At 38.4% G+C, this 8,825-nt stretch overlaps 1 long non-coding RNA gene across 1 annotated transcript; it reads left to right on the top strand.

Annotated features, from left to right (window-relative positions):
• Positions 1–3,391: 3,391 nt before the first annotated feature.
• LOC119704624 lies at positions 3,392–8,558 on the top strand. Its single transcript, XR_005258014.1, has 3 exons — positions 3,392–3,516; positions 7,985–8,037; positions 8,436–8,558. It is a non-coding gene; the product is annotated as an uncharacterized LOC119704624 (long non-coding RNA).
• The last annotated feature ends 267 nt before the right edge of the window (positions 8,559–8,825 follow it).

Below are 8,825 nucleotides of genomic sequence, written 5' to 3'. Positions count from 1 at the left end.
ATCAGGCTCCTATTCCTAATAGTTTTTTGTCTGAGTTTAAAATAATCATACCATATGTTAGCACAGTAAAAGATATGTTCTTTAACTGAGACAACTGTTTTAAAAAAGATGAAATGCAGCTAAGTATAGATTCACCAAACACATTTTTAGCCTTTTTTAAAAGTCCTAGACAAGTCCTTTTGAAAAATACCTTAACAAAGCAAAGCATTTACTTAAGACTAGCCCATTCTAAAATGCTGTAATTTCAGCTGAATTAATGTTTCAATGGCAATGAATTTTCAAGCTGGATCTACGTATCAAGAGATGAAAGCAGGTTTTTTTGATGTTGTTTCCTTGTTTATTTTTTTTTCCTACAGAGCTATGAATCACTTAATTGATCAGCAAAACAGGTGGAAATTTAAACTTTGGAAAAGGTAGCATTGGGGTAGAGTAGATTAAACTTCCTGTCTTTTATTAGGACCACTGTATACAGCCTTCTACTCTGAATTCCATAGCTTTGGGGAAACATTCTAGGTGAGGCATAAATCTCTAGCTCCACCATGGCCCCACCATGCTGGCTTTCTGAAATCCAAAATAATGTACATTTTGTACAGTTTTGTACAGAACTATTTGCTTCTTGAATTCTGACACTTCTGTCCTCACTGATGGGTTTTTAATTTTTCCTTCTTTCAGGGGCATCTGAGGCATGGTAAAACAACAACAGATAGAAAAAAATACCATCAGATTATGAAATTCTCTATCAAGACACTCACAAGAAATTCTGCGAACGTTCTTGTTGCTGTGAGCCATGTAGGTTTTAGTAGCAAAGGCCCAACTCTTCCTGACTTACAGAAGCTTTTGATTATTTCCTCAACTGTGTTGTAACCGGATGCTGATTTTGATTAGGAGGGGGTGAGAAGGAAATGAACAATTTACCAAAAATATATAACAAGTATACCAAATACAAGCCTGTATTGAAGAAGGGATTCTGAAAGAGTGATCTTAAGCTCTTGGTGCTAAATTAGAGTTCAGGTTTAAGAAGACAAGATAATCTTCCTCTGTTTCCTTTTCAATGAATGGAAAATCAAAAAGTTTTCCTCAGATTAGCTTTGAACCGTTCTTTGCCCCACAACGTCTTCTTCCCAGAAAACACTTGATGTCAAAGTGACTGTTATTTCTTCCCTGGTGGAGAAAGGAAGTCACAATGATGAAGAGCTGCCGTAGTTTTGATTTATTTGCAGGTCTGAACATTCAAGTTGTGCTTGGACCAGAGTTCCTAAGCTTGTGTCACTCAGGATAATGAAGAAGAGCAAAAGACACTGTGTGTCTTGCAGCTGTGTGATTAAAAGGGTGTGTTACTTGCTGTGTATTTCAGGAAATGCCCTCTGGAAAGGGAAGAAATAAAACCTTAGATGAGCAATTACATACAAACCAGGTAACAAGAATGTTTTTATTTAGCACCACTCTCCTTGAGGGCTAAAGGTAAGCTGGACAGTCTTCTGAACTGCCTTTATTAAACATGGGATAAATGGACTAAACCACAGTTGCCACTGTATGGTTTGGATGTATTCCAGTCTGTCACACAAATAAGACATTTATACATTTCCACTTAATGTTGTGGCAGTAGTTTTCCTGCTTTTTTTTTTTTTTTTTTTTTTTGTACCTGGAGTCTATGGAGCATGTCTATTATTCTGCTGGTGTGGTGACTAGCCAGGAAGCTGGTGTTCATCTTTTATTCCTGGTCTTGCAAACTGCTGAGAATGCTGAATCTAATAAATCATGAACAGAGTTCACTGATTTACCCATCTGGCCACAGTTCTCTGTGCATTTGTAGAGGGTGCTGAACTGAAATTGCAGTACTGGGTAACCCACACAGAAACACAGCTCTTAGCAAATCAGTAGAAAATGTTGACCACTGCTACTCATCATTCCTGAGGGAGGTACTGAATATTTTCAGTTACATCAGTTGGGTGATTTTAATATCAGCATCAAGGGTACTAATATCAAATGATGCAGTTTTGCTACTGTGAGCAATATGATCATTTAAATTAGTCAGGGAGATCTTTTATTCCTTCTGCACCAAAGAGCATCATAATCATATCCAGAACTATGCATCTTTTATATGTTCTTGTTCATGAGTATTCTGCCTGGTAAACTAATGGATATTGGTTTCTGCAGTGCCACTTGCATTTTCCAGAAAATTCCAATTTTCATAATGTAGAAATATAAAGATAATAGTGTGTGTTCTGTAATGAAAGCAACTATATTCAGAATACAAAAATTATGATCTAAATCTGAGATTAGAAAAAAATGGATTGAAGGTGAGCATGGAGGGAAAAAGGTCTCCCTTATCTAAGAGTGCATTAGATTTTTGAATGCTTGTGATTTGAAATGTAGGAAAGCTCAGCCCAAAGCAAGTTTGAGAAGCTCAAAGCTTTATAAGATGGCTGTGAGCTATGTTTGGGTTTTACTGAATTACTGAATGACTAGAGAATAGGTAAATGATTGGTAAATGTGTCAGAAAGGTGTGGGGGGCCTAGCTAGGAAGAGGTTCTCTACTTTTATTATAATGTATTCATGCAATTTTAGAAACTCAATTCCTCTGCTCATAAATGTGCAGTAGTATAGTCTCAATATATTATAAAGAGTGATTAGCTTACATCCTTTGAAAAGCATAGTTAGTGCTGATTTAGAAGTCCTACACATGTAAAAAATCCAGCAATGGTTATCAGGTGACAGCTATTATTTGGTGCTGTTGTTGTAGAACAACTAATTCTAAAATTTTGAGTTATTCTGATTGTGTTACATCTGTGACTGCCTGTGTTACACTGTACCCTATGAGCAGTGGTTAAAAGACTGCACTTTAGCACTACCTATAAACACACAAGCCTTGCAAATGTAGCTTTTTGTAGGAATTTTTTTACCAGATAATGATGAATAATTTCAGTTTAACATTTCATAAAAGGAAAAAGGGTTTAAGAGTCCTTTGTTGCATGCCTTTGGTGTGAGTGAAGGAATTCAGTAATGCATAAAGGAATTTCCCTTTTTTATTGTCACTTTATTAGCTGATTTGCTCAAATGTGAGAATTAATGGCAATTTTGCTGCATGGTGTTAATGGCCTAATCATTAATTTGCATGTGAGTTATTCTAATAATAATTAGAGGGAGCTCATTTGTTATTAATCTGGGGACAGTGAGCATGACTTTAAAATAATAATCCAATTAACATGCATTGAGTGGAAATTTTATAGTTTCCATAACATGAGTGGCTGCTGCTGTAATTTGAAAATATTATTTCATGGCATCAACCTGAAACTATGGTGTTTTAAAGAGCAAGGCAATGAATCACATCAGCTGCCAGGCGTTAATTTTGCTGAGCTGGTAGCAGGAAACAGGAACCAGCACTTTGTGACACGTTTCTGCAGGGCTCTTTTTGACTCTTTAGAAGCCACAGAAAGGTATTTACAGAGGGAAGAATCATCTTCCCAAGTGTCAGGCACATGGAACACTGATTAGGGCAGGAGGGAAGAGTAACTGGTGAGTTAGAAACTTTTTTTTGATAATTTGGTAAAAAAGCTTGTGCTCCCCTCTTGATTAAAGGGGAGCTGTGAGAGGACTCTGGACAGCCTGGAGCCGGCTAGCCCCTTGAGCGGCAAATTCAGGAGAGGAAAAGATACATTTCCTAGCTAGTTTAAGGTTATGTTTGTAACTCGAGCTAGTCAAGGCAATTAGAAAGATTCTGCTGTGGTGCTGGGGTTACGGGCTTTTCTGATACGGTATTAAATGTAAGAAGCAAAAATATAAGATTTTTTTTCGTTCTTGCTGTTAGCTGGCTGATTGCAGGTAAATCCTATAGAAGTTTCTGGGTTAGTCATTCAATGAAATAATGATATGAAGGCAGGCTTGTCGCATGTCCCGGCTGGATGGTGGCAGGGCGCGACAGAGCCCCCCTTGGAGCTCCGCTGGATCCCAGCTGCCAGGGCAGGCGCAGCGCGGAACCAAAGGGCAGCAGCACGGCTCCTGGGGTGGAGTGCGGTGACTTTATTCCAGGGCAAAACTCCCCCTCCCCAGCGTCCCAGGACCCGAACTGAGGGCACACAACAGCTTATGAAGGGGGGGAGGTCTCAGGGGAGGATACAATCTTTAATCAGGAGAACTGGGGGTGGAACACAAGGCGGGAATACAATGTGTGAAGCAATGAAGGATTTCAAGGGAGGAGAACAGCTTCAGTGAACTAACGGGGTTTGGAAAATACCAAACTGACAGGGAAGCTTCTAGGGGGAAGGCAGGTTCGGGGAGAGATTGACATTTAATGGAAGGAGGAGTAAAGAAGGTCCTGGGGAAAGGGTATGGACAAAAGGGGCTAACACCCGGAAAGGGGAGGGGGTTTAAAACTTGGCAGGGAGTAGCTAGGTAAGAAATAGAATAACCAGCACTTAACTAAACTAAATAACAATGAGGGAACAAATCTAGTTTTAGAAACATAAGATACAAAATGGGAAACCTGTGCCACTCTAAAGGCAGGGGGAAGACAGCATAAGGGAAGATACAAAATCACAAATCAAACAGTAAGCATACGAATAAAACTAAAGAAAACACACTGCAACACAGGCATACAGCTAGATTTGCTGACAGCACAGCTCTAAGCTCCAGAGGTGACCGTGCAGTTCAATTTCTTGTTGGTACAACACTGTTAACTAAGGGTAAGTTGCTGTTATACTACAGAATGTAGTATAAAATTTCTCTTGCATCATTCCAGATTTTCTTTTATCTATTTAAAGAGAAAAATACCTTTATTCAGATGAAAAAAAAAAAAGCTTTAAAATTAATGGTCTTTTTCTGAAGTTATATGTTGTGGTATTTACAATAGTGAAAGTGCTGTAGAGAATACTGACACTGCCTTAGGTGTAGATATTGATGCTTTCAGATGGCTGCTCAAGGAGGGAAGGTATGATGTGCCTTCCGCATGACAGTAGGTAACTGAAGACCATTCACAGGGTGGTCGTGCAGCCCATAACTCAACAGGAAACAATCTTTGTGGGAATCAGAAAAACAGAAACTTCCACAGACACTGAAGAGTTTGATTTAGTCTTAGAAGAAGCTTGGATTGATGTAAAAATAAAATACACAGACATTAAGCAGAAAGATCATAAACTGATATTTCTATAGTTGCAAGAAAGAATATGTCTTAAATAAGTGAGAAACTGTATTGACAAGATAGTGAAGGCTTTATAGTGTGGTAATGTAATAGTATGGAGTAAGCTGAGAGTTTAGAAGTTATAAAAAAAGCAAAGGTGTGTACGTGAGTTAGAAGTCCATTGAATAAAAGTATCCACAGTGCAGCAAAATTAAGAAAATGTGATAGGATAGAAAAGCAAAATAAACCTTGTAACAATTGTTTATTGGATTAGAAAGGTATATATTGCCTTGTAATGAAGAAACTTGTGACCACTTTGAGTGGAGTGCTTGCTCTCATAGATATCACGGCCTCTGAGACTGATGTTGACCAGAGCAATAAATAATTTTTAGTCCGACTGTGGTCCCATCCCTTCATTAAAAGCAGTGACAATCGTTAAGTCTTGTCTAAATCTAGCCAAACCTGGAAGATCATTGTTTCCAGCCATGGCTTTCCTGTGCCCAGATATGTGCTGAATTCCTTTGGACAGGATACCTTTGGGTAAAACAGGGCACAGCTGCACATGCTTTGTGCCAGCTGGGAGGAGAAATATTCCTTTATTAGTGTGGTTTGATGCGCCTTGCAATGACAAGTGTCACGTTTGGTGTGGTCACACTAAGCCACAACCAGCTTGCAATCCTTATCTTCTTGTTGTGCTGCTTTAGATTTCATGGGAGGGATTTTGTGTGAGGGAAGTTTATACATACACGCGTCCATAGGTTAATGTGTGTGGGAAATGAATTTGTAGAAAATTCTTAAAGCCTGAGAAAGCTCACATAATGTGCATCTTTATGCAAACCTTGAGATAAGAAATGCTGGCTTAGAAATGCCATGGAATAGGACGGACATTGCTGAGAGAGAAATGGAACTAGAAACAAGTTTCAAAGGATGGCCTTGCAAATAAGACTGGATACTTTGGAGAAATAGAACTGTGAAAGATGCACTGTGGTGGGACCCACGAGGGGTAAATTTAGATCAATAGCTTTAAGGCATTTACAGCATGGCGGGGCAAAAAGCTGATAGGCCAAGAAATGCTTATAGTGTATTGTAATTAGGAAATATTTGGCTTCTGATTGTGATAGTGTGAATTATAACATCTGTATTGTCTCACCCTTCACATAAGACTAAAAATAAAATAAAAAATTTTACAGCACTTCTCAGTTACCCCATCTCTAAATCAAAAAAGAACTTAATCCAACAAATGTGTTGTGTTAATCCTACTGTAATTTAGTAACAAGATGTGTGAACAGTGCTCTCTGACTGTACAGGACTTGTAACAGGAAGGACACTGGAAATGAAGCAAAGTATCCCTCTTGAAAGTCTGCACAAGTTGGGTGAAGAACTGCAGTGTGTGTACATGTAAAAAAATAAAACTTGGAGAAAAGCAGCTTGAAAAATGGCAGTGAGAAGGATCACAAGTTCTAGACAAGTGACTTCTAACCCACTATAGAAATTACAATTGCTAACAGAATTTAGCTGTGTTAGTGGCTGGCTCGTAGGGAACAATGATCAGACTCAGGATCTGAAGGTGGCTTGGAAATTAAGATAAACACTAGTAAGAATCTGACCAGAAAACAAGACTTATCCAACCAAAAGCAGACAAGGACAGAGTCAACTTTTGGAGTCTCCAGGGAAATGGTGGATTATGCCAAAAATAAAAAGACATTACTTGTGTGGCAAGTCTGGTAAGGAACTAGAAATACTAACCCTCAAAGGCTGGCTGGCAGTGTTCTGAAGGTAGCATGTCAAATTTGTAAAGCCTTCTTAACACACTTTGTGCTGAAAAGGATATTGGACTATGCAACGTTTTACCAAACTCTACATTGCACCAAGGCAAGTGAATTTATTGCAGAAGAAAGAGGAAATATTGACATAAACTGAACAATAAAGAGTCAAGGGCAAAAGTGGTCCCCAGGTGGACTGAAATATTTCTAGATATTTGTGTCAAACCACTTGGGTAGTGATAGGAGTTAAAAAATCATAATGTTTAATGTTTCTCATTGAGGAGGTAAGTGGTGATATTCAAGTATCCTGTTGTTGACCTAGGAACAGTGTGACTTTTTTACCTCTTTCCTTCTGTCTTTGAGAACAGAATAGAGGAGTCTTTTCTGCTTGGACTATCTCACTTTTGGAGAAAAGCTCTTGAGATAAGAGGCTCATCTACATCAGTCCCATGGGTTTCCTATTAGGCTGAACAGAAATACTGTATCCCACTCAGCTGAAAAAGATAAAAGCACTATTCCTCCTCTTCTGTTTAACATACCTCTACCATTCTTCATGAGTGAAGGAGAGACAGTACATTTGATTCCTAGTTTATTAATATTTGCAGCAGCAGAAGCAAGTACATCTTGGAACTGTGTAGAGTTCCTGCAGGATTTTTAGATGAAGTTGTTGTGAGGGTAAGTACATTCTTTTCTGTAGTAATCACCCACATTTCCTCCTCAAATAATCTCTCATCTAATTGCAGCTTGATGCTGAAGTACTTGCTCAAGATTAGGAGGAAAAATGAAAATAACTGTTAGATGTAGGCCTCTCTATTGTTCAGTGAGCCTTTGGAAATTGTGTGCAGTGTCCAAGTCAGAGCCCAGGTGACCTTGCAAGCAGCCATCCACATCCACCTCCTACAGAAACACACAAAGGGAAGGCTCTGGTGTATTTGTGCTGACATCTTAGGGATGTTCTTTGTGCACCTCAGCTTTCACTGCTTGATTTAATGTAGAAATCTTCCAGCAATATCAATTCCTGGATGTTCCTCTGGTGATTTTGGGGATTTAGACCAAGCTGCATAGGACCACAGTAAAAGACTAATTTTTTTAATCTGCTTGTCAGGACTGAAGACGCAGAGATGGTACTTAGGCAGTCATGGAAGAAGGGGAAAAAAAGTAAGTCTTTGATATTCGCTACCTTTTATGACAACACATTTTAGTGAAGTTATAAATAGCATCAAAAAGCACTTTCTGAATTTCTAAGCCTTCTGTGATAATAGATAAAATGCATAGAGTAAAATTAGAAAAAAAGTAGTTGTGCCATGTCAAAGCTGTTGATGGTGTAAAATTCTCATATCCTTTTCTCTCAGGATGATATGTTTCTAGTCGATAATCTAGCCTCATACAGGAATTGATACATATCTTTCATTCTTGTTGCCTTTCCTGTGCTGGCTTAGTTCCACTACACTCATTTTGTAACAAGGAGAACTGGAGAGGCTCAAGATAAGATTTGCTCCATGAATTCATACAGAAAATATAACACTCTATTCTTAGTAGTTCTTTATTCCTCACAGCATTTTTCAGATCACTTCTGAATTCTTTGAATAATGCATGTTCCAACACAGATCCATCTGGGACCACACCAGTGAACTTCTTTTATCATGAAAAGATCTTTCCTTCCTACTTTGTTGTTTGTCTTTTAGTGGGTTATTAATACTTGAAGGCTGCTGCCTTTTATTTGTAACAGCTATACTTCTTTAAGAGCCTTTGAGATATCTTGACAAACCCCTTTGAAAAGTTGAGTTTCCTTTCACCCCTGTCCACAGCTTTCCTACTCCCTAAAAAAAATCCCAATAAACTTTGTTTTCTTCCTTTGGCAGAGCTAAGTCTTTTTTTTCACTGTTTTTTTAGCCAAGATATCTGACATAATGCAGAATTACTACATAAAGGTTTATAGTGTTATG

The sequence above is a fragment of the Motacilla alba genome, chromosome 9 (genome assembly GCF_015832195.1).
Source record: "Motacilla alba alba isolate MOTALB_02 chromosome 9, Motacilla_alba_V1.0_pri, whole genome shotgun sequence".
In the NCBI taxonomy this organism is placed as follows: Eukaryota; Metazoa; Chordata; class Aves; order Passeriformes; family Motacillidae; genus Motacilla; species Motacilla alba.
This window is presented reverse-complemented; position numbering and strand designations above follow the sequence as displayed.